This window comes from Salmo salar, chromosome ssa16 (assembly GCF_905237065.1).
Source record: "Salmo salar chromosome ssa16, Ssal_v3.1, whole genome shotgun sequence".
Taxonomy (NCBI): Eukaryota; Metazoa; Chordata; class Actinopteri; order Salmoniformes; family Salmonidae; genus Salmo; species Salmo salar.
The window spans coordinates 34,625,199-34,652,540 of record NC_059457.1 but is presented as its reverse complement, the minus strand read 5'-3'; the positions used below and the strand labels follow the sequence as shown (position 1 = coordinate 34,652,540).

The window sequence follows — 27,342 nt, the reverse complement described above, 5'->3', positions numbered from 1 at the left end:
CTACATATTGCAGCTTTAAAATACCTATCCAGGCGTTGTATGATCTGGCATGCGTCAACAACGCCTGGACAGAGGATCGCGCCCATTGTACTGCATCCGACTTGATAACACACCCAGCACACTCACACAATAAATCTCATGCCCTTAAAAGGCGTTTTTCATAGTCTACTACTGTTTCAATATGAGCTGATGCTAAGCACACTGGTTCCGTTTTTATGTGCTCCTTTGCACACTCTTCTGGCGAATAAGGGAATAGCAGTGACCGTTCAATGGAAACAAGCTGCTCTTCAGAGAATATTCTGTTAGTCTGAAAGTTTTATGTCCAATTATATAGAATAAATGTATAAAAATGTTTATAAAATGTAGTAAACAAAATGCTAAATATTCCCCACTCTAATCATGGACTACTAGATAGACGTCTCGACTCAACAGCAACCATATTTTGCAAACATATTTGACAAAAAATAGTATGTGTATATGAAATAACGTTACATACATTACTACACTGTAGTAGAGAATTCCATGAGGGCACTGCAGGACACCATTTAATTGACAGAGTTTTTTTTGTGCGCAATTATTTATGTTTGGCTCCGCTGAGTCTGGCTCTCCTCAAGTGAGGACATATCGATCAGCGCTTAGCCCGCGATCTCAAGACAAGCGTCTGGTGCCCAGTTGCCCCATACTCTGTACATGAGCTCATCATTCACCATCTGATTGGCTGGTCATGGATGGACATCTGCACTAGCTAATAAGGCCCGGTGCTCTTGGATCCCTATATATGTAGTCAGTCCCCATGACTGTTCCTTTCAGTTGACATAAGAGTGGGATTTATGGTAGTGTGTTCATGGAGTGCGCGTGTAAAAGTGAGTAGTGGTTATTGTTGTTATGGCTGAGATTTGTGTGTGTTTACTATTACTGTTAGTAGTAGTTCCTATTGTTCTCTGTAACGTTATTACTGCGTTATATTACATGTTCAGGTAACATGTTTGTTTAAATTCATAGTCCTTTGTTATTTTTTACCACAATCATTCAGGGGACTTCACAACCATTTCTTGCCCAGGGACCCCCTCCCAGGCAAACCAGTGACCCATGGACTCCCATCATACTTTAACAAAAACATCATCAGGTAAACGATAATGTCAAGGAGACGTAATCAATGCTTTGTATAGCACTGATGAAGCATAATGCCGAAATGTATGGTCTTTTTTTGTTGTTGCACCTTGTACTGTCACCCTTTGTATTCTTTCGAGCATGGATTAAATTAAGTATATTTCGTGATAGGTGGAGGGCCGAAGCCTTTAGCTCAGTGGCCAAAACTAGTTTTCGAGATGATCGGTCCCTGGCAAGGGAGGAGCTGTTTTTTGTTGTTGTTTTATTTTTACATATTCGATACATTTATTTATTCTGAACACATTTACATTTGTTGGCAATGTCAATTCTTGCAATTTTTTTCTAAATACTTACTTTTATGTTCGCTATCTGGACAGGCAAACGCTGCAAAGTACTAAACCGCTAACCCATAGCCACGGGAAATAGGGGTGCTGAGGGTGCTGCAGACCCCCCCCCCCAAAAAAAGAAAAAAGAAATACAATTAATAAAAAACTTGTGTACTATCCAAGTACCATCTCTGCTGATCATGTCTGCCAATAACGTTCTCTGTATCTAAGGTACTAAACACAGCTGGTTACAGCTTGAACGAGATCTCCGTCTAACAAACTGCTATGGGAGGGAATTGTGCCACTGCTCATGCTCTGAAAATGTCGTTGCCCGGAGAAGGCATGTTTCCGGGGTGAGCAGGACGATTAGGAGATGGAGTTACGTTGGGATGCCACCGGGCCGCTAGCAAAGCCAGGACAAGAGGAATATTGGGACAGGGACACGGAAAGGTGAATTTCAGAGGAGGAAAAGAGGAAGAAGAGGTCGAAGAGAATGAGGAAAGCAGAGGTTTAATTAGAATTTGATGAAGATGGCGATAAAAAGGGAGATGGTGTGTCGAAGAAGACTGGGATCAAGTGCAAACATAGTGGGACGTCTGCCAGACAGTTCTGGAGGTGAAATGGAAGTGAATGAGGGAGATTTAATTGAGTTGGAAGGTGTGATGAGGAGCTCGGAGCCTGAGCCTTGCATCGATGGACATGGTTATGATAAAGATGAGTTTTGCCCAGTGGGAGTGAGATTCTTGGAGAAAGTGGATCCAGGACTTTTGGCTGAACCATATGTGGTATCAGGTTTGGTGGAAAAGTACTGTTAAATCGGTGAAGGTAACCCGAAGTGGACTTATGATGTTTGTTTGTGTTTCTTCCGCCCAGAGGGAGCGGGTGCTCCGTGCCACGCAACTCGAGTCAATATCTGTTTCATGCTTTGCTCTTAGGAATAGGGTACTATTGAAAGGAGTGATTTCTGGGGTAGTGTTAAGTGTAGAGGTGGAGCAATCGAAGTTGAAGATTCCTGGTGTTTGTGACGCCTGTCGTTTGGTGCGACGCAAACCTGGTGGGGAACGTGGTGGAACAGAGGTGTCACATTCTGGCCTTTTGAGTTTTTAATCAGTCTTTACCCTACAAAGTCATGTTAGGATATATGAGTTATTCTGTTAGAGCTTTTGTGCCGAATCCACTGCAGTGTTTCAGTTGCCACGTTTATGGTCATGCCACAGCAGTGTGTAGGAGGGTGATTCCAAGATGTGGGAAGTGTGCAGGAGAACATGGATTGTGGAGGATTTTGTAGTTTTGGCGGAAAAAGTTGTGTGTGTCAACTGTAGGTGTGCCCATGTTGCTGAGGATTGGAAGTGTTTGAGTTGGCCACAGTCAGAGTAGTACAGAAGGTGTTTTATGCTGAGGCAGTGAAGAAAGTAGAGGAGGATGGGTCAAGGGTGAGGGCTCCTGAGAGGATCCTTCTGAGTAGTAGATCTGTGCCAGCACAGAGGGATATATGCTTCAGTAAGGTTGGCTTCTTAGCGCTCATAGCAATGGGTATCAACTATATTGCAGAAATGGAATGTAAATCACAGAAAATAGATATTGTGGTGGCAGCTGCAGAGAAATACTTGGGTGTACAAGATTTGACGACTTCTGAAGAAGTCGTGGGTTGAGTAGTGGGTGGTGTCCAGTCATCCTCCCAGGCCATTGGCATGGTGCAGCTGCAGATAGGGTCAAAGTATTGGAATGGGGTAGTGGGTTTAATTGGAAGGATGTTTTTTTCCTTGTCCCCTTTTCTCATTTTGTATTACAAAGTATAATGGCTTTATACTATAGTCCAGTTGGATGGTGGTAATGCAACATATTGTATGCCAACTGCCGTTAACTTTTTTAGCATTCGGAATTTTGGATGAAAAGCGTGCCCAGAGAAAATTGCCTGTTAGTCAGGCCCAGAACCTAGGATATGCATATAATGGATAGAAAACACTCTAAAGTTTCCAAAACTGTTAAAATAATGTCTGTGAGTAAAACAGAACTCATATGACAGGCAAAAACCTGAGACAAATCCAACCAGGAAGTGGGAAATCTGAGGTTTGTATTGATTGCCTATCCAATATCCTGTGTCTGTGGGGTCAGATTGCACTTCCTAAGGCTTCCAGTAGGTGTCAACAGTCTTTAGAAGTTGTTTCAGGCTTGTATTGTGAAAGGGGATCGAATAAGAGCTGTTTCAACAAGCTGAAAGACATTAGTTTAGTCTCGCTCGTGGCCGTGAGCACGACGCTCGTTCTCTTTCCTTTCTAATGACAATGGAATTGTCCGGTTGGAATATTATTGAAGATTTATGATTAAAAACATCCTAAAGATTGATTATATACATCGTTTGACATGTTTCTACTAACTTTAATGGAACTTTTTTGACTTTTCATCTGGACTTTGTGCCCGTGCTTTGTGCATTTGGATTACTGGACTAAACGCGCGAACAAAAAGGAGGTATTTGGACATAAAGATGAACTTTATCGAACAAAACAACCATTTATTGTCTAACATGGAGACTTGGGAGTGCCATCAGATGAAGATCGTCAAAGGTAAGTGATTAATTTTAACGCTAACGACTTTTGTGACACCTCTCCTTGGTTGGAAAATGTCTGTATTGTTTTTTTGTGGCTAGGCGCTGACCTAACATAATCACACGGTGTGCTTTCACCGTAAAGCCTTTTTGAAATCGGACACAGCGTCTGGATTAACATGAAGTTTATCTTTAATCCTATGTATAACACTTGTATCTTTCATCAATGTTTTTGATTAGTATTTCTGTAATTTGATGTGGCTGTCTGCAATTTCACCGGATGTTTGTTTGAGACAATGCATTTCTGAACATAACGCGCTAATTTCAAATGAGGTTTTTGGACTTTATAAAACAAAACACACATTTATTGTCTAACATGGAGTCCTGGGAGTGCCATCCGGTGAAGATCATCAAAGGTTAGTGATTAATTCTAACGCTATTTCTGACTTTTGTGACACATCTCCTCCTTTGGAAAATGGCTGTATGGTTTTCTGTGGCTAGGCGCTGACCTAACATAATCGCATGGTGTGCTTTCGCCGTAAAGCCTTTTTGAAATCGGACACTGTGGCTGGATTAACAAGAAGTTTATCTTTAAAATGGTGTATAATACTTGTATGTTTGAGGAATTTTAATTATGAGATTTCTGTTGTTTGAATTTGGCGCCCTGCAATTTCACTGGCTGTTGGCGAGGTGTCCCGAACGATCCCAGAGGTTTAAACTCCACCGAAGAAGAAGAAACTGCTATATGTAAAGTCTTTTTTTATTTATGGTATCTACATGATACCATCAATGCAAGCTGTAAAATAACTCTTTCAACTTTCTTAGAATGTAGCAACCTTAGCAATGTAGCTAGCTATTGTAGCTACAGCAAGTAGACCTTTTGCTAGCTAGCAGGAGCAGATAGTGATAAAGCTATCATTCCATTCCGAGACAGGTACCTTTAGCTATCATTACTCCAAGTAATAATTTAAGACTACAAAAATCTATACAACTTTGTAAAGCTAATACACAGTCATCAAGGCAGGACTCATTCATTTCAAACAACAAATTACACATCCCTGCCAATATGCTTAGTTAGAGTTGACTACAGATTGTACACAAGATAAAGTGATAGAGTATAACCAATGATTGTTGGTATCCATTACTGGACGTTACAGGTTTGCCTATAAAAAATGCTTTGCAAAAATAACATGGACATTGTGGTAAAACGTTTATTTTGATTGGAGATTTTCGGCATTTATTTAAGTCCCATCAGTTAGCCTGATTTCAGAAGTGTCCATGTAAACAGGATTTTTAGGGAAATCATTCTTTGTGCAAATCATAAATGTTTTAAATGAACTATTATATTAATCTGACTATCCACAATAATCGTATTATTGTGTGCATGTAACCATACTCATTGAGACCACATATGCATTTGCCTGTTATCTTTTCTTTGTAGGTTTTGTCTTATAGTCTACAGTCTAGTGTATTTTAGAGTTGAAGAGCACCAACTACAGATACACATGCTTGTTAGAACATCTCAAAGAGTAAATTCAACATAGAATCTGTTTGGCAAGGTGACAAACAGATTGTTTTACTATTGTAACATGCAGTGATGAAAGTTCTATTGTCCCTGTCAGGAGCCCAGGCATTTGCCGCAGCGTAGATGGTAGTAGATGAATGCTCCTAGAGAGGGGTGGGGGAATACTGAAGCATGTGTTGACGACAGTTCTACTATCTTCATTAGAGGCTCAGGCTTTTGGCATAGATGGTAAAGCTAAGTTTGCTAAGCTTGTTCGGGGCAGAACGACAGCTTGGGGATTCGATTTAGCAACCTTGCGGTTACTGGCCCAACGCTCTAACCACTAGACTAACTGCCACCCCAATCAAGTTGTAGAAACATCTCATGGATGATAAATGGAAACAAGATACACTTGAGCTTAATTTCGAGTCTCATAGCAAAGGGTCTGAACACGTATGTAATAAGGTATTTCTGTTTTTATTTTTAATACATTTGCAAAAATGTAAAAAAACAAACATTTTTTGCTTGGTCACAGATTGATGAGGGGGAAAAAAAAGCATCTAGACATTGTCTCCCATTTCTTTTAGACTAGCATTTGGTTTTCAACAGCGGAGATTTGTAATAACCTTGCTGTCTGTCTCTCTGACATTTCAAAGATTGTTTCAATATTGAAATTCGATGTCCAGCTGTCCCATGGTAATGAACGTCTCAGGCAGTCGAAATCATGAATCAGCATAATTTTTATGGATATATAAAGAAATGTCAATAGAAAACACAAAATGCAGCTAGTTGTTCTAATCAAATGGCTACCCAGACAATTTGCATTGCCCCCCCCCCCTCTACACTGCTGCTACTCTCTGTTATTATCTATGCATAGTCACTTTAATAACTCTACCTACATGTACATATTACCTCAATTACCTTGACACCGGTGCCCCCGCACATTGACTCTGTACCGGTACCGCCTGTATATAGCCTCACTATTGTTATTTACTGCTGCTCTTTTAATTATTTGTTATTCTTATCCCTTACTTTTTTGGGGATATTTTCTTAAAACTGAATTGTTGGTTAAGGGCTTGTAAGTAAGCATTTCACTGTAAGGTCTACACCTGTTGTATTCGGCGCATGTGACAAATACAATTGTATTTGATTTGATTTAGTTTGCTGTCATTCTAGCTTCCGTTTAAAGTGATTGTATTAGCTGTGTAGTTGGCTATCTCTTCTGAACAGTGGCCTGGCGAGAGAGCAAATGTTCTATGCCAGGTGAAATCGCACATCAATAGCTAATATTTAATTGATGTATAAAAAATAACTAGAAAACAGCTTAAACAAATGCAAATGAAGTTACTTTGCTGTTATTCTGGCTGCACTGTTTCACAAAACTGCATTAGCCAAAGTTGGCTAGCTAGCAAGCAAGGGATAAGAACGTTGCCCGCCATCATGGCACGGAACATTTGGAACGAACGACTGGATTTAGAACAAAAAGACGTAATGACTGGGTCGTGTCTCTAGTAACCGAACCAATAGAATGACCAGCCGGCTTCGGTAGCAACCCTATATTTGTGTCGGGACTACAGTTGAAGTCGGAGGTTTACATACACTTAGGTTGGAGTCATTAAAGCTAGTTTTTCAACCACTCCACACATTTTTTGTTAACAAACTATAGTTTTGGTAAGTCGGTTAGGACATTACTTTGTGCATGACATAACTAATTTTTCCAACAATTGTTTACAGACAGATTATTTCACTTATAATTCACTTTATCACAATTCCAGTGGGTCAGATGTTTACATACACTAAGTTAACTGTGCCTTTAAACAGCTTGGAAAATTCCCGAAAATGATGTCATGGCTTTAGAAGCTTCTGTTAGGCTAATTGACATAATTTGAGTCAATTGGAGATGCACCTGTTGATGTATTTCAAGGCCTACCTTCAAACTCAGTGCCTCTTTGCTTGACATCATGGGAAAATCAAAAGAAATCAGCCAAGACCTCAGAAAAAAATTGGAGACCTCCACAAGTCTGGTTCATCCTTGGGAGCAATTTCCAAAAGCCTGAAGGTACCACGTTCATCTGTACAAACAATAGTATGCAAGTATAAACACCATGGGACCACGCAGCCGTCATACCGCTGTAACGCCCTGGCCATAGAGAGGGGTTTTTGTTCTTTATTTTGGTTAGGCCAGGGTGTTACATTGGGTGGGCGTTCTGTGCATTTTTCTATGTTGGTTTGTTTAATTGATTTTGGCCATGTGGCTTCCAATCAGGCACAGCTGTAGAGTGTTGTTGCTGATTGGGAGTCACACATAAGTGCCTGTTTTTCCGTTGGGGTTTTGTGGGTAATTGTTTCTGTTAGTGTTTTGCACCTGACAGGACTGTTTGGCTGTCGGTTTTCTTATTTTTGTATAGTGTTCTTTCGTCTATTAAATATTCAATGATGAACACTAACTCCGCTGCACCTTGGTCTACTCTCTCTCACGACAGCCGTTACAACCGCTCAGGAAGGAGACGCGTTCTGTCTCCTAGAGATGAACGTACTTTGGTGCGAAAAGTGCAAATCAATCCCAGAACAACAGCAAAGGACCCTGTGAAGATGCTGGAGGAAACAGGTACAAAAGTATCTATATCCACAGTAAAACGAGTCCTATACTGACATAACCTGAAAGGCCACTCAGCAAGGAAGAAGCCACTGCTCCAAAATCGCCATAAAAAAGCCAGACTACGGTTTGCAACTGCATATGGGGACAAAGATCATACTTTTTGGAGAAATGTCCTCTGGTCTGATGATACAAAAATAGATCTGTTTGGCCATAATGACCATCGCTATGTTTGGAGGAAAAAGGGGGAGGCTTGCAAGCCGAAGAACACCATCCCAACTGTGAAGCACGGGGGTGGCAGCATCATGTTGTGGGGGTGCTTTGCTGCAGGAGGGACTGGTGCACTTCACAAAATAGATGGCATCATGAGGATGGAAAATTATGTGGATATATTGAAGCAACATCTCAAGACATCAGTCAGGAAGTTAAAGCTTGGTTGCAAATGGGTCTTCCAAATGGACAATGACCCCAAGCATACTTCCAAAGTTGTGGCAAAATGGCTTAAGGACAACAAAGTCAAGGTATTGGAGTGGCCATCACAAAGCCCTGACCTCAATCCTATAGAACATTTGTGGGCAGAACTGAAAAAGCGTGTGCGAGCAAGGAGACCTACAAACCTGACTCAGTTACACCAGCTCTGTCAGGAGGAATGGGCCAAAATTCACCCAACTTATTGTGGGAAGCTTATGGAAGGCTACCCGAAACGTTTAACCCAAGTTAAACAATTTAAACGCAATACTACCAAATACTAATTGAGTGTATGTCAACTTCTGACCCACTGGGAATGTGATGAAAGAAATAAAAGCTGAAATAAATCATTTTCTCTACAATTATTCTGACGTTTCACATTCTTAAAATAAAGTGGTGATCCTAACTGACCTAAGACAGGGAACTTTTACAAGAATTAAATGTCAGGAATTGTGAAAAACAGTTTATATGTATTTGGCTAAGGCGTATGTAAACTTCCAACTTCAACTGTATATCTCATGGAAGGATGAAATAGTATGAATAAATTCATCAAAATAACATTTTTTATGAAAATATGTCAATCATTATTTTAATATGTTGGTAACCCATTGTATAAAAGTGATAATGCCCTCGAAGCCAGTGTTTGAAGGATATATTGGCACTAACAACACCGTGCCAATATATCCTCCAAACACCGGCTTTGGAGGATATATCACTTAACTAGATATCATAGTGGTTATCCTATTACTTCACATGTGCTTTTCCTTCATGGCTGAAGTAAAGGTGTGACGCACAAGGGTTTTGTCTAGATGAGATACAGCTTTTTTCAAAATTGTCTTTTCGTAGTAAGTTAGGAGAACTTACGCAGCAGGTTAGGAGAATTAATGGAGCAAGTTAGGAGAATTAGGTAATCGGGAGAGTCAGCAAAATGACGTTGCACGAGCAGCAACGCAGATATTGCGAGACTTCGCTCTCACACAGCCAAAAATAGTATCTGCGCAAGCTCACATGTTCGCTTCACACTCATACGGAGGACCGAACATACTCTTTTAACGGGGACCAAAACAGCTGAGAAGTTCAGCATCGCTCTCCAAAGCTCTTAGTTGTTTACTTTGTGTGTCATATCGCTGACATTTAGCTAAAATGCACTTTTCATTTTTTTTCATTTTACATCAATTTGACAAATGTTGTATCCCATCGAGACATGACCAACCACAAGGGGCCTTTAGAAAAAGGTGCTGGTTTTATAGCTATTCAACCTGTTGGTTGCTGTTGACACTAATGACTTCTCAATGAGACCACCTCTCACTATATGTAGCATTGTACAGTAATGAACAATGAACAGCCCTGCATGTATTACACCACAAGACAATTGCCAATGATAAAGATAATCAAATTCTAAACATAATTTAAACATAATTTAACCAATGCTAGAGAGACTGAACGTCAAAGCCTACTTACTGGCACTAACAGAAATCAGGACAAAACGCCCCCACAGAGTACAGCCCATGTGGTAGTTGCCTCAAATCCATTGTACTGAAATACTGGAACATCCTCAAAAGTGATCTAAATCTACTAGAGTTTCAAACATTGTCCCCTCGCATTTGTTTTTCACCGTGTGCGCAATCTAGCCGATTCCGTTAAACACAGCATGCAACGTTGCGATTTCAGCATGTCAATCTTGTGGGGCAAACAAAAATTATGATGCATGCCAGCAAAGCCACTAAAATAGATAGAGCAGTCTGACTGAGCGATGGTAGGCAGCAGCAGGCTCGTAAACATTCATTCAAACAGCCCCTTTGTGCGTTTGTCAGCAGCTCTTCGCAATTCTTCAAGCATTGTGCTGTTTATGACTTCAAGCCTATCAACCCCCGAGATTAGGCTGGTGTAACCGATGTGAAATGGCTAGCTAGTTAGCCGGGTGCGCGCTAATAGCGTTTCAAACGTCACTAGCTCTGAGACTTGGGAGTGGTTGTTCCCCTTGCTCTGCATGGGTAACGCTGCTTCGAGGGTGGCTGTTGTCGATGTGTTCCTGGTTCGAGCCCAGGTAGTAACGAGGAAAGGAACGGAAGCTATACTGTTACACTGGCAATACTAAAGTGCCTATAAGAACATCCAATAGTCAAAGGTATATGAAATACAAATCGTATAGAGAGAAATAGTCCTATAATTCCTATAATAACTACAACCTAAAACTTCTTACCTGGGAATATTGAAGACTCATGTTAAAAGGAACCACCAGCTTTCATATGTTCTCATGTTCTGAGCAAGGAACTTAAACGTTAGCTTTTTTACATGGCACATATTGCACTTTTACTTTCTTCTCCAACACTTTGTTTCTGCATTATTTAAACCAAATTGAACATGTTTCATTATTTATTTGTGGCTAAATTGATAGTATTTATGTATTGTTGGGTTGCGTCAATTCGAATCTGGTATCAGAACAAAATAGTCAGCACAGAGTAACTTCTGATTTCTTTGTATTTTAATTAATGCAAACACTTGAATGGTAAATATGATGTTCTTATATACGGGCTCACTGAAATACCACGCAGGGCAGACAGAGAACTGAGTGACACATCCTTTGCTTTTCATTAAATACTCTGACAGAGATAGTTCCCACTCACTGCTGGCCTGTCAGAGGGAGGATGAGCGTGGTTTAATCTTACTCATCCTATCGTTGGCGTGCAGGTTGGTCCCAACCTCGAGACACATCCTATTGCCGGGCGTAGTTATTATCTTTGGCAGTTGACTTATCTTGTGATTGCACAATGCACAGTTCTCTAAAACCCCGACACCCCCCCGCATATACATTTCACCCATATCCTGTTAATTGCCGTTATCTTTTAACAAGCTCTTCCAAAACCCTGATTTACAGCATCTGCATTCTTTCCACATGACCCACCATCCCATGAGCCACTTCCTCTCACACAGCAGTATGCTCTTATCATATAGAGTATAAACTTAATATTATAGCATAACTTCTTTGTTATATTATATAGGTTATGCAAACAAATAGTTGGTTAAACCCTAACAGTATTATATTAAGTTAAAATAAGTGTTCATTCAGTATTGTTGTAATTGTCATTATTACAAATAAATAAACAAATAAAATCGTCCGATTAATCGATATCGGCTTTTTTTCCGGTCCTCCAATAATCGGTATCGACAGTGAAAAATCATAATCGGTTGACCTCAAATACAAACTATGGCATAAGTGGACGATGAGTGGATAAGAGGCAATCGATAATTTTGATTAAGATATTAATGAGCGAGCTAGGACGGACGTAGTCAATATAACTATTTGTTCAGCACTTTTGAAATGTACAGCGACAGAATTCAGAACATGGGTCGTTCTTATAGTATTCTCCTTGTACACCAAGTCAGAACCCGCAAATAAATAAATAAATAAAGGGGGCATATAAGCAGACAATGAAAGCTCTTACTAAATTCAATAATTACATTTCTCTAAAATAGGCTATAGGCTACATGTGCACCACCAAGTCAGAACAGTAGGCTAAATTATGAGGGGGAAAGGAACCAAATTATTAGGGTGAGGACATGGGCTACTAACAGCTTACTACAATATACACTTAGTATTACTTTCTTAGCTACAGTATACATATCTCCCTGGCATATTACATAATTTATGCAGCAGCATACAACACATTTTTGGACTCCCCTTGTTGTGCTGTGCTCACTTAAATAGGAAGGTGGAGCGGCGGTCCTTCGTGGGCAAATTTTGTCATCAAACTTGGTCATCAAAGTCTGGCATTCTCTGGATTTATAGTGCTTTCAAGACAATTGGGAACTCTGAAAAAAACAAGGTTGAATCATGAAGTCAGTGATCTTCAGGTCGGAGCTCTAGAAAGAGGCCCAAGTTCCCGGCTTGGAATTCCAAGTTGGATGACCGTTCAAACGTATTTTCCCAGTCGGAGCAAATTTTTATCAGAGTTCCCAGTTGTCTTGAACGTGGCTGAAGTCATGCTGGATTGACAGCATGGCCAATGTATTCCACCTTTTCTGGCCCATGGTGTTGAATGTTTATCATTTTAAGCTTGGAAAAGAGACCCTTAAACACAGACTTGGACCACACACCCAGTCCACTGAATAGCAGGCTTGTGATTGCTTTGCAATGCTTGAAGTTAGCCACGAATTCCTTCCAAACCATTCATTGTTGAATTTGCGATTTCCGACTTGTTGTGAATGTTTATGTCCAATGGCCGATGAGCACCGATCCGTTTAATCTATCATTTCTCTTCATAATTTATCTTCATATGACAAGGATTGAAAATGATTTTCTAGTAGATTGTTGACTTGATTCATGATGATGACTGCTAGCTAAGATTGTGTAAGTATGATGTTCGCCTTGATCAGTCCAATCAAATCTACAGTAGCTATAACGTGATATGACATCATTTTATCTCCGGCCAATGACCTTGAGCCTTCTTGGATGGGCACTTCTAATATAACTATGGCAGCAAATCAAATTTTATTGGTCACATGCGCCGAATACAACAGGTATTACCTTACAGTGAAATGTTTACTTACAAGCCCTTAACCAACAATGCAGTTTTAAGAAAAGACCTATAAAAAATTTTAAAAAGTAAGAGATAAGAAAAACAAATAATTAAAGAGCAGCAGTAAATAACAATAGCGGGGCTATATACAGGGGGTACCGGTTCAGAGTCAATGTGTCAATGTGCGGGGGCACCGGTGTCGAGGTAGTTGAGGTAATTATGTACATGCAGGTAGGGTGACAGCGTAGCCTAGTGGTTAGAGCGTTGGACTAGTAACCGAAAGGTTGTAAGATTGAATCCCCGAGCTGACAAGGTACAAATCTGTTGTTCTGCCCCTGAACAAGGCAGTTAACCCACTATTCCTAGGCTGTCATTGAAAATAAGAATTTGTTCTAAACTGACTTGCCTAGTTAAATAAAGGTAAAATAAATAAAAAGGGTTATTAAAGTGGCTATGCATAAATGATAACTGAGAGTAGCAGCAGCATGGGGGGTGCAAATAGGTAGCCATTTGATTAGCTGTTCAGGAGTCTTATGGCTTGGGGGTAGAAGCTGGACCTAGACTTGGCGCTCCAGTACCGCTTGCCGTGCGGTAATAGAGAGAACAGTCTATAACTAGGCTGGCTGGAGTCTTTGACAATTTTTAGGACTTCCCTGGTATAGAGACACCGCTTGGTATAGAGGCCCTGGGTGGCAGGAAGCTTTGCTCCGGTGATGTACTGGGCCGTACGCACTACCCTCTGTAGTGCCTTGCGGTCGGAGGCTGAGCAGTTGCCATACCAGGCATTGATGCAACCCGTCAGGATGCTCTTGATGGTGCAACTGTAAAACCTTTTGTAGATCTGAGGACCCATGCCAAATCTTTTCAGTCTCCTGAGGGGGAATAGGTTTTGTCATGCCCTCTTCACGACTGTCTTGGTGTGCTTGGACCATGTTAGTTTGTTGGTGATGTGTACGCCAAGGAACTTGAGGCTCTCAACATGCTCCACTACAGCCCCGTCGATGAGAATGGGGACGTGCTTGGTCCTCCTTTTCCTGTAGTCCACAATCATCTCCTTTGTCTTGATCACGTTGAGGGAGAGGTTGTTGTCCTTGCACCACACGGTCAGGTCTCTGACCTCCTCCCTATAGGCTGTCTCATCGTTGTCGGTGATCAGGCCTACCACTGTTGTCATCAGCAAACTTAATTATGGTGTTGGGAGTCATGCCTGGCCGTGCAGTCATGAGTGAAAAGGGAGTACAGGAGAGGACTGAGCACGCAACCCTGAGGGGCCCCCGTGTTGAGGATTAGCGTGGCGGATGTGTTGTTACCTACCCTTACCACCTGGGGGCGGCCTGTCAGGAAGTCCAGGATCCAGTTGCAGAGGGAGGTGTCTAGTCCAAGGGTCCTTAGCTTAGTGATGAGCTTTGAGGGCACTATGGTGTTGAACACTGAGCTGTAGTCAATGAATAGCATTCTCACATAGGTGTTACTTTTGTCCAGGTGTGAAAGGGCAGTGTGGAGTGCAATAGAGATTGCATCATCTGTGGATCTGTTGGTGCGGTATGCAAATTGGAGTTGGTCTAGAGTTTCTCGGATAATGGTGGTGAGGTGAGCCATGACTAGCCTTTCAAAGCATTTCATGGCTACAGACATGAGTGCTATGGGTCGGTAGTCATTTAGGCAGGTTACCTTAGTGTTCATGGGCACAGGGTTTACAGTGGTCTGCTTGAAACATGTTGGTATTACAGACTTAGACAGGGAGAGGTTCAAAATGTCAGTGAAGACACTTGCCAGTTGGTCAGCGCATGCTCGGAGTACACGTCCTGGCCCTGCGGCCTTGTGAATGTTGACCTGTTTAAAAGGTCTTACTCACATCGGCGCGGAGAGCGGGATCACACAGTCGTCCGGAACAACTGATGCTCTCATTCATGTTTCAGTCTTACTTGCCTCGAAGCTAGCATAGAGGTTATTTAGCTCGTCTGGTAGGCTCGTGTCATTAGGCAGCATTCGGCTGTGCTTCCCTTTGTAGTCTAACAGTTTGCAAGCCCTACCACATCCGACGAGCGTCGGAGCCGGTGTAGTACGATTCCTGTATTGACGGTTTGCCTGTTTGATGGTTCGTCGGAGGGCATAGTGGGATATCTTATAAGCTTCCGGGTTAGTCCCACTCCTTGAAAGCGGCAGCTCTACCCTTTAGCTCAGTGCGAATGTTGACTAATCCATGGCTTCTGGTTGGGGTATGTACGTACAGTCACTGTGGGGACGATGTCCTCGATGCCCTTATTGATAAAGCCAGTGACTGATGTGGTGTACTCCTAAATGCCATCGGAAGAATCCTGGAATATATTCCAGTCTATGCTAGCAAAACAGTCCTGTAGTTTAGTATCTGCTTCATCTGACCACTTTTTTTATAGACCAAGTCACTGGTGCTTCAAGCTTTCATTTTTGCCCTATAAGCAGGAATCAGGAGGATATAATTATGGTCAGATTTGCCAAATGGAGGGCGAGGGAGAGCATTGTACGCGTCTCTGTGTGTGGAGTAAAGGTGGTCTAGATTTTTTTTCCCTCTGGTTGCACATTTAACATGCTGATAGAAATTATGTAAAATTGATTTAAATTTCCCTGCATTAAAGTCCCCGGCCACTAGGAGCGCCGCCTCTGAATGAGCGTTTTCCTGTTTGCTTATGGCGTTGGCATTGAGTGCGGTTTTAGTGCCAGCATCGGTCTGTGGTGGTATGTAGACAGCTACGAGAAATACAGATGAAAACTCTCTAGGTAGATAGTGTGGTCTACAGTTTATCATAAGATACTCTACCTCAGGCGAGCAAAACCTCAAGACTTCCTTAGATATCGATGCTATAATATCCACAATACTCACTGAAACATAGAACTGTCTAACTGCTGCTCAGGGTCAGCTGGCTGGCTCCACTCTGTCAAAGTATTGGATAGCAATATTACAGACAGGAAAAAGAGACATTAGAAGTGTAGGAGTAAAATAATGGTACGTAAGCAAGTTATAGGAAATATGTCACAACTACCTTATGGGAGGAGCAATTTTCTCAACAGCTTGCTTTTCTCTGCATCTCTATCGATCACCATGTCAGTATCCAGGGCCATTAGGATGTCCTTCTCGGTGGTCATCAGCATGAAGGCCTCTAGGTGTTCTGTGAGAGAGTGCTCCTGAGTCTGCTCTTGATATACTTTAAAGTAGAGAAACTTTGCTCACAAGCTACCTGGGTAACTGAGAGGGTGAGTAGGAACTGAGAGGGTGAGTAGGAACTCAGCATCTGGTAACAACACAGTGGACATTCTTTGCAGGATCAGCAGCATTTATTCTTCATTTCCACCTCATCTTCATTTCCATCAGGGCCATCCTCCACTGTCCTGGTCATGTATTCCTCCAATCCTGAACTTTTCAGTCTTTTCCACTGTACAGTGAGGCTCCTCAGCTCACACTGCAAATTGTCAACAGTTGCTCAGCTATCAAATCGAAGCAAACATTTGCTGATCTCTTGAAGGGTTGTCTCTGGAAGACCATTGGATGTTATTTGGGAGAAGTTTCTAGGGTCCAGAAGGGCTAGGTCAGCATATAGAATGCCATGAGACAGAAATCACCTGTGGATACTATCTGTGACTGTATCCATAATTTGATTGTGGACTTGAACTTTATAGGCACTCTGCCTCTGTCAAAGCTTCATCTTGAGCCATCTCTCCAGACATGATTTTCTTATTACTTGCCCTTTTCTGCGGTAGAGTGGCTTCCAACTCCTCCAGCTCTGTCCTCATCCTGTTCTTTTTTCTTCTTATTTGCAAACTGAACAAATGTGTCTGTAGTTGCCTTAATGGTGTCAAAGTCTCTTGACATGCCTTTCAGGGTTTCCTGTGTAGCCACAACCATTCGATCTGCAGACAGGATGTCCATCCCACTTGTCTACAGGTATTTGGACAGTGGTGATGTGTTCTCAAATATCCGAAGAAATATTTGAGCTGTCAGTATCGTCTCATACTGGAGAAGAGCCTCAGTAAATCCTCTTGCCTTCACCCGAGCAGTTGTCTTCATGTTGGCCTGTCCTTGTATGGCTGATAGTGTGAGTACTTCAACATAGAGACCCTGGTCTGGTTTTCCAAAGGATCAAAGGACCTTCTTCAAAGCACTATCCTTAGCCCACCAGCTTGTTTCTCTGATTGGAGATAGGTGTCTGTGTCGCGTGTCCTGGCTCTTCTTCTTCCACACATCCATCCTTTGGTAGGATTCACGGAGTAACACAGCAATGTCGTTAAGGAGAGAAAAAAGTGACCCACTTGCTTAGACAATTTCCGTTGTGTCAGACAAAACCAGATTAAAGACATGTGCATATACACAGCCTCAGACTGCATCCCCCTGTAACTGAGCCCCCTCTTGCCAATGACTTTCACTATGTCTACGACACGTTACAGCACCTGCCTTCTGCTTACCTGCCCTCTATGGGCAGACATCTCAATCAATCAATCAAATGTATTTATAAAGCCCTTCTTACATCAGCTGATGTCACAAAGTGCTGTACAGAAACCCAGCCTAAAACCCCAAACAGCAGGCAATGCAGGTGTAGAAGCACGGTGGCTAGGAATAACTCCCAAGAAAGGCCAGAACTTAGGAAGAAACCTAGAGAGGAACCAGGCTATAAGGGGTGGCCAGTCCTCCTCTGGCTGTGCCGGGTGGAGATTATAACAGAACATGGCCAAGATGTTCAAATGTTCATAGATGACCAGCAGGGTCAAATAATAATAATCACAGTGGTTGTACAGGGTGCAACAGGTCAGCACCTCAGGAGTAAATGTCAGTTTGCTTTTCATAGCTGATCATTCATGATCTCTCTAACCCCCCATGCTGTCTTCAGAGACTTGAAAACAGCAGGTCTGGGACAGGTAGCACGTCCGGTGAACAGGTCAGGGTTTCATAGCCGCAGGCAGAACAGTTGAAACTGGAGCAGCAGCAAGACCAGGTGGACTGGGGACAGCAAGGAGTCATCAGGTAGTCCTGAGGCATGGTCCTAGGGCTCAGGTCCTCATAGAGAGAGAAAGAGAGAAAAAGAGAGAGAGAGAATTAGGGAGAGCATACTTAAATTCACACAGGACACCGGATAAGACCGGAGAAATACTCCAGATATAACAGACTGACCCTAGCCTCCCGACACAAACTATTGCAGCATAAATACTGGAGGCTGAGACAGGAGGGGCGTGAGACACTGTGGCCCCATCTGACGATACCCCCGGACAGGGCCAAACAGGCAGGATATAACCCCACCCACTTTGCCAAAGAACAGCCCCCACAACACTAGAGGGATATGTCCAACCACCAACTTACCATCCTGAGACAAGGCTGAGTATAGCCCACGAAGATCTCCCCCACGGCACAACCCAAGGGGGGGGCACTATCCCGGACAGGAAGATCACGACACCCACTCAAGTGACGCACCCCTCCTAGGGATGGCATGGAAGAGCACCAGTAAGCCAGTGACTCTGCCCCTGTAATAGGGTTTGAGGCAGAGAATCCCAGTGGAGAGAGGGGAACCGGCCAGGCAGAGACAGCAAGGGCGGTTCGTTGCTCCAGTGCCTTTCCTTTAACTTTCACACTCACCTGGGCCAGTATACACTCAATCATAGGACCTACTGAAGAGATGAGTCTTCAATAAAGGCTTAAAGGTCGAGTCTGCGTCTCTCACATGGATAGGCAGACCATTCCATAAAAATGGAGCTCTATAGGAGAAAGCCCAGCCTCCAGCTGTTTGCTTAGAAATTCTAGGGACAATAATGAGGCCTGCGTCTTGTGACCGTAGTGTAGGTATGTACAGCAGGACCAAATCGGAAAGATGGGTAGGAGCAAGCCCATGTAATGCTTTGTAGGTTAGCTGTTAGGTTAGGAGTAATATGATAAAAAATGTTGGTTCTAGTCAAGATTCTAGCAGCCGTGTTTAGCACTAACTGAAGTCTATTTATTGCTTTATCCGGGTAGCCGGAAAGTAGAGCATTGCAGTAGTCTAACCTAGAAGTGACAAAAGCATGGATTAATTTTTTTTGCATCATATTTGGACAGAAAGTTTCAGATTTTTGCAATGTTACATAGATGGAAAAAAGCTGTCCTTGAAACAGTCTTGATATGTTCGTCAAAAGAGAGATCAGGGTCCAGAGTAACGCAGAGGGCCTTCACAGTTTTATTTGAGATGATTGTACAACCATCAAGATGAATTGTCAGATTCAACAGAAGATATTTGTTTCTTGGGACCTAGACTTTGAATGTCTGCTTTGGAGGACCTTAAAAAGTATGCCTCAGCACTACTTCTGTGCATATTGCTCTTCTCGTGCTCTTCTACCCTTTGATGAACATGTTTCCAATCTGTCATTCCACTCATAAAAATATTGCTGTCAGTAGGCTTCGCAAATGCCATACAAATTGAACAGTATAACGCATGGCTTTCTTCATTGTATGACAGCCATTTCCGATTGGTGCAGTCTTCCAAACAGAAAAGGTTTAGATTCATGCATAGGGTGGAAACAAAAAAAATGTTTTTAGGTCATCTGACTTGGGTCTCTTGAAATAATCAAAAGTTGGTCTGGCATCCTGGCCTTCCCTGGCTCTCAATTCCACTAAACTGGACTGGGCCTGTCATCAAGATCAATGCTCACTCCCAGTGAAATTGGGCTGGACCTATTATCAAACTGGATATGAATAAAATAATATATACTGTAATGACCTGACTAGATCATGAAGGAACAATTGTCCAGACAGAGGATGGAGTTAACGAATGGACGGTTTATTAACCCAACTTAACACAGGCTACTGTTTGGCCGTAGCCCACGCCAAATAAATGAAAGGTACACTACAAACCAACCGTGACCTTCTCTTGTGAAGCCCAGACGTAAGAGAGAGAACAATGGCTAAACCCGGTCTTAACTTCCAATGTTCCATCCCCCTGCCCAACCCCCCTCCACGCCACTCCGCCAAGCACCAGGCTGCCCGGTATCAGAACATTCCAGGCATTCCCGTGATTGCCAGATAGCAGGTTGATTGGCATGACCCCGTGGTAAGTACGACACAACCCACTAATAGCCTAACACATAACCCACAACTGTCTGTGCGGGTCGCTACAATACATTAACTAATAAAGGCCCAATTGTGAAAAACTACAAAAACACAGCAGCAGTCCCACTATTTAATATCAAGTGAATGAATGACAACACAACACGGTTTTTTGTGGCTTTACTCACCGTTCACACCGGACTGTTGGCATGATGTTGAGTTTCAATGCGTTGTCTAGTAAGAGGCGAAGTGGTAGGAACCGTGGTGATGAGGATCATAACTACAGTAGCAAATCACTGTAGCCATATTCTCCCGCACAAAATATGAATTTGAGAGGGAAAGGACTTGATTGGTTTTACAACATGTATACTATTTGCAACCAATGGCTGTATAGACATTAAATAAAATTAGCTAATTAACATTTGTGTATGTCTAATGCAAAGTAGCATTTATAACGAAAAGGCAAAAGCAAGCAGAATCAAATGAAAATGCTTATTTGAGCTAAGTAAAATTATACGACAGTAAATCACTGATACTCAAGTGATTGCCATTTCCTACAAAATCCCCACAGGATGGCGAAATCAGAGCTTTGTTAGGCGTCAAATTTGAGTTTTTCCGCTAGTTTGAACACCCAGTTACTGTACATCTTTACCTCAATTCTTTCTTTCTGGTACGTTTACACAGCAGTAGCTGACCAATAGTATTTGCATTTCACTCAAATTCTGATATAACATTGTCACGTCCTGACCAGCAGAGGGCGTAATTGTGTTAGTCTTGGTCAGGATGTGGCAGGTGGTTTGTGTTTGTTAAATGTTGTGTTGGTGATTGGGACTTCCAATTGAAGGCAGGTGTGTTGAGTTGCCTTTGATTGGAAGTCCTATATAGGTATGTGTGTTTTTCTTTGGGGTTGTGGGTGGTTGTCCTTGCACTGCATTGTATGTGCCTGCAAGACTGTTGCTGTTGTAAGTACTGTTTATTGTTTTTTTCAAGTGGATGCTTTACGTGTTTTATTTAATAAACATGAGTGTCCACAATCCCGCTGCGCCTTGGTCCTCTTCTCTCCATGACAACTTCTGTGACAGAACCACCCACCTCCAAAGGACCAAGCAGCGGAAGAGGAGGAAGCCACAGGAGAACAGGGTGGATGAATGGACATGGCAGGACGAAAGACGATTCTGGGAGGACAAGTTAAGGGAGCTAAGGGAACCCGAGAGGCAGCCCCAATAATTTTTTTGGGGGGGGCACAAGGGCTGTTTGGCGGGGCAAGATTGGAGCCCCAGGCCAGCTCCCCGTACCCTTTTTGGAAGAAAACACACTGGACAGGTCCCGTGCTTTGGGGTAGGTGCTGTGGTGAGGCCTGGCATTTTCAGGCCGGTAAGCACAGTACCAGCGCCCCGCATGTGCCAGGGGAGTGTGAGCATCGAGCCTGAAGGGGTGATGCCAACCCTGCGCTCAAGACCACCAGTGGGCCTCTACGGTCCGGTGTTTCCCGCTAAACGCACTAGCATTGAGGTGCGTGTCTCCAGGCTGGCACGTCCAGTACCAGCCCCACGCATCAGGAGTCTAGTGCGTCAGCCCAGCCTCGCCAGTCAACAGTCACCAGAGCTGCCCGCCAGTCAAGAGTCACCAGAGCTGCCCGCCAGTCAAGAGTCACCAGAGCTTCCCGCCAGTCGTAAGTCGCCAGAGCCGCCCGCCAGTCGTAAGTCGCCAGAGCCGCCCGCCAGTCGTAAGTCGCCAGAGCCGCCCGCCAGTCGTAAGTCGCCAGAGCCGCCCGCCAGTCGTAAGTCGCCAGAGCCGCCCGCCAGTCGTAAGTCGCCAGAGCCGCCCGCCAGTCGTAAGTCACCAGAGCCGCCCGCCAGTCGTAAGTCGCCAGAGCCGCCCGCCAGTCGTAAGTCGCCAGAGCCGCCCGCCAGTCAGAAGTCGCCAGAGCCGCCCGCCAGTCAGAAGTCGCCAGAGCCGCCCGCCAGTCAGGAGCCGCCAGCCAGTCAGGAGCCGCCAGAGCCGCCCGCCAGTCAGGAGCCGCCCGCCAGTCAGGAGCCGCCCGCCAGTCAGGAGCCGCCAGAGCCGCCCGCCAGTCAGGAGCCGCCAGAGCCGCCCGCCAGTCAGGAGCCGCCAGAGCCGCCCGCCAGTCAGGAGCCGCCAGAGCCGCCCGCCAGTCAGGAGCCGCCAGAGCCGCCCGCTAGTCAGGAGCCGCCAGAGTGGCCCGTCTGCCCGAGTGGCCCGTCTGCCCGGATCTGCCCGAGTGGCCCGTCTGCCCGGAACTGCCCGAGTGGCCCGACTGCCCGAGTGGCCCGACTGCCCGGAACTGCCAGAGTGGCCCGACTGCCCGGAACTGCCAGAGTGGCCCGACTGCCCGGAACTGCCAGAGAGGCCCGACTGCCCGGAACTGCCAGAGTGGCCCGACTGCCCGGAACTGCCAGAGTGGCCCGACTGCCCGGAACTGCCAGAGTGGCCCGACTGCCCGGATCTGCCAGAGTGGCCCGCCTGTTCGGGGCTGCCAGAGTGCCCTGCCTGTTTGGAGCTGCCAGAGTGGCCCGTCAGTCAGGATCAGCCCGAGTGGCCCTCCTGCCCTCCGGCCAAGCCCGAGTGGCCCTCCTGCCCTCCGGCCCGAGTGGCCCTCCTGCCCTCCGGCCCGGCCCGAGTGGCCCTCCTGCCCGGCCCGAGTGGCCCTCCGGCCCGAGTGGCCCTCCGGCCCGGCCCGAGTGGCCCTCCTGCCCAGCCCGAGTGGCCCTCCTGTCCTCCGGCCCAGCCCGAGTGGCCCTCCTGTCCTCCGGCCCAGCCCGAGTGGTCCGTCTGCCAGGGTCAGCCCAAGTGGCCCGTCTGCCCGGCGCAGCTAGCAGCGCCACCGAAGTGGGCGACGCCGAAGGTGGAGCAAGGTCCACGTCCTGCACCTGAGCCACCTCCAGGATAGGTGGGTTGGGGAGGGAGGGTGTAGCACAGTGCCGTCGGTGACGGCAGCCACCCTCCCTTCCCTCCCTTATTGTTTAGGGGTTATTGTTTGTTGGTTTTGTTGGGGTATTGGGGATTTTCTTGTGTTTTTCTTTTTTTAGGTGCATCCCGGGGTCTGCACCTTGAGGGGGGGTACTGTCACGTCCTGACCAGCAGAGGGCGTAATTGTGTTAGTCTTGGTCAGGATGTGGCAGGTGGTTTGTGTTTGTTAAATGTTGTGTTGGTGATTGGGACTTCCAATTGAAGGCAGGTGTGTTGAGTTGCCTTTGATTGGAAGTCCTATATAGGTGTGTGTGTTTTTCTTTGGGGTTGTGGGTGGTTGTCCTTGCACTGCATTGTATGTGCCTGCAAGACTGTTGCTTTTGTAAGTACTGTTTATTGTTTTTTTCAAGTGGATGCTTTACGTGTTTTATTTAATAAACATGAGTGTCCACAATCCCGCTGCGCCTTGGTCCTCTTCTCTCCATGACAACTTCTGTGTCAAACATGTTGTATTTGTAACACATTTCTGCACATATCTACCACTTCGGCTGCACTATCTTTGGCTTCGCTGTCCTCTCCGTCTACTCATTTACCCGCCAACCGGGTTGTGGCATCTTCCTCTTGCCGGTCTAGCACTTCGATGTTAGAATCGGTGGTACTAGTAGTACTACTACCGAATAAGTCTGTTCGTTTTTACATTTACTTGCATTTGAGTGAAGACTTTTGACTCTTAAATTTTCAACCCCAGCCTTACGTTTTTTTTACTCTGCTTTTCCATTTTCTATTGTAGCTAGTTTTTCGAGCTGTCACTGTCAGTGTCAATGTGAGTGTGAGTGACACAAAGGGGGCGGGGCTAAGGCTTGTATAGACGTAATACGGAACCCAAACCGACTGTGCCATCGTGCATACATTTATTTTGTCCCCCTACACCAAACGCGATCACGACACGCAGGTTAAAATATCAAAACAAACTCTGAACCAATGACATTAATTTGGGGACAGGTTGAAAAGCATTAAACATGTATGGCAATTTAGCTAGTTAGCTTGCATTTGCTAGCTAATTTGTCCTATTTAGCTAGCTTGCTGTTGCTAGCAATTTTTTTCTGGGATATAAACATTGAGTTGTTATTTTACCTGAAATGCACAATTAATCCACACAATGTGACAATTAATTAATCCACACATAAAACGGCCAACCGAATCGTTTCTAGTCCTCTCTCCTCCTTCCGGCTTTTTCATCTTTGAACTTATATGGTGATTGGCATCTACACTTTCATAGTATTACCACGACAACCGGCAAAACATTTCGTCTTTAAATCACCCACGTGGGTATAACCAATGAGGAGATGGCACGTGGGTACCTGCTTCTATAAACCAAAGAGGAGAGGCAGGACTTGCAGTGCAATCAGCGCCAGAAATAGAAAGGAGTTCTATTTTAGCCCTTGGCAACACAGACGCTCGTTGACGCGCACGAGCAGTATGGGTGCAATAATTGAACAACAGATTTCTAAATTTATTTTGCAACGCGAGCGAATGCATGCCACGCGAGCGGTGTAGTCAGTCTATTAGTTTGGAACAGATCAACGGACCTCGGGGTTGGCCCGTGTTGCCGGTAGGCTGCCAACTTTTTTATTAGTCGTAAAAAATGTAAAAGGCAGGCGGCCCACCGGCCCAGAGGTTGACCAGCCCACCGGGAACTCTCCCGGTGCTCAATCCGCTACTGCATAGGCCCCCAGCCTGTGTCTTACCAGAGGCTGCTGTTCAATCCTGCCGATAGTGTGTATAACCCACCAGCTGTATGTTCTTAATGTCGTCATTCAGCCACAACTCGGTGAAACATAAAATATTACAGTTTTTAATGTCCCGTTGGTAGGATATACGTGCTTTCAGTTCGTCCCATTTATTTTCCAGAAACTGAACGTTAGCTAGCAGGACGGAAGGCAAACACAGATTAGCCACTCTTTGCCTGATCCTCACAAGGCACCCTGATCTTTTTCCGCGAAATCTCTGTTTCCTTCTCCAGCGAATGCTGGGGATCTGGGCCTGGTCGGGTGTCTGCAGTATCTCCCCCCTGTCCGACTCATCGAAGAAAAACTCTTAGTCTAATCTGGAGGTGAGTAATCGCAGTTCTGATGTCCAGAAGCTCTTGTCGGTCATACTACTCTATATTGTTTGTCCTCGTGTGTCCATTCATGTTTTTCAGCATAAAGTACTCTGCAGCCACTTAGTGTGGACACCAGGTGAGACCACACACACAGATTCCTGTTGAACACTGTCCCTTTAACTACCTTATTTTCTCAATAACAGTCTCTCTCCTTCACTTCTAGGTTATATTAGCTGTGTCTGTGAACCCCTCCTGCATCTGAACTTGCTACATAGAGGGCACAGCATGATCAGAGGTGAGAGGTTACTTGGTCAGGCCAAGAGGAAGTATTATTAAAGAGATGCTTTACATTGAAATACAGATAGAGATGCAGTAGTCCCAGAGTTAATGATCCAAGGTCAGTTTTGCATTTCACCTCCTGATTATGACTGACAGTGTTAGACAAAAAAACAAAACAAGGCTTAAACATGCTATCTCTCTCCCTCCATCTGTCTCTCGTCTACAGGCATGTTTTGATGTGAGAGAGGATGCCAACCCCCAGTCCAGTCATCGCCACCTCACCCGCTCTTAAAATAATAGTGTCTCTAGTCAGCCCAAAGGTTATGTCATTGTGATGAACTGAGAGAATATTAGGGTAGCACTGAGATTCATTAGTCATATGCTGCCTTCCCTGCTCCTCTTCTTACCTCTTTCCCTTTCTGTATTTTACACCTCTCTCGCCACCTCTTTCTTCCTCTGTTTTTGTGCACAACAGATGTGCATTGAAGTAAAGATTGAACTTGTATTTATAATATTACAATTATAATATTTATAATGCATGTATTTATAACACTTGGATAATTAACTTCTTTCAATTAAGCATTTCACATTCTCTACTGGGTGTAATTATTTCTCTTATTCGATGAAATACTACACCTATCCTGTGTTTATCAGATCAACGCAAATGAAGGAAATTAGATATTGAGATGAACCGGTTTTAGAGTATTTACATGATGCATAGGAAGTGTAGTGTACTGTTTTTCAATTTTATTTCTGTATATATGAATTACAAATCAACCTTTAACTAGTTAAATCATGTGTAACCATTGATGTCCCAGGACCAAGATTGGTAAACACTGTTGAAGTGTATAATTGTAATGCATACATGCAGACACAGCATCATTCAAAGACTGGAATTTGATACGCCTGTTATTGGATATGACTGAAATGATCTCAAAGACATTCATACCTGAACTGCACCTTTATTTGCCATGGTAGAGTACATGATCAGTGAATATATTAAATGTACAGGCTACAATGTGGGGATCTCATGTATGGTAATAACTACACGTATATACGACTTGCATCCTTGGCACAAAGTTATATTACATTCTAGTCGATCCATAGGCTTCATCAATGTCATTCACTGTTTTGAAGTTGATACAACTGGCTATGATAGTTGAGGTTCATAGCTAGGTTCTGAACTACTATGTAAACCAAACGTTTTAGGGTCCATACACAGACCAGCTACATAGCTAGCTACACATCCATAGGCATTCAGGTATTTTTATCCTCCACTGCACAATAAGCAAGAAAATAGTTAGCTAGCTACGTTATTTCATCTATCTGCATTGCATATATCAGCAAGGCAAGCTTACACAATTGTACATTCAATTTGCAGTAAATGCTTTAGCTAGCTAGATTCTTTACATCCACTGTTTCACAAGACGACAGCCTGGTTTGCTGGTTGTTTCAGGAGTCCCCAAAACATTAAACTACCAGAATGACAAGTTCATACTCATGTCGCAACCCACCACTGCGACCTGTACGCTCTCGTTGGCTGGCCCTAGCTTCATACTCATCGCCAAACCCACTGGCTCCAGGTCATCTACAAGACCCTGCTAGGTAAAGTCCCCCCTTATCTCCACTCACTGGTCACCATAGCAGCACCCACCTGTAGCATGCGCTCCAGCAGGTATATCTCTCTGGTCACCCCTAAAGCCAACTCCTCCTTTGGTCGTCTCTCCTTCCAGTTCTCTGCTGCCAATGACTGGAACGAACTACAAAAATCTCTGAAACTGGAAACACTTATCTCCCTCACTAGCTTTAAGCACCAGCTGTCAGAGCAGCTCACAGATCACTGCACATGTACATAGCCCATCTATAATTTAGCCCATACAACTACCTCTTACCCTACTATATTTATTTATTTTGCTCCTT

General features: G+C 44.1%; 1 long non-coding RNA gene across 1 annotated transcript; it reads left to right on the top strand.

Moving 5' to 3' along the window:
- Window positions 1–698: 698 nt before the first annotated feature.
- Window positions 699–27,081, top strand: LOC106573686 (uncharacterized). The gene is made up of 5 exons (XR_001321401.2): window positions 699–863; window positions 1,034–1,126; window positions 25,063–25,152; window positions 25,367–25,438; window positions 25,649–27,081. It is a non-coding gene; the product is annotated as an uncharacterized lncRNA (long non-coding RNA).
- Window positions 27,082–27,342: the final 261 nt, after the last annotated feature.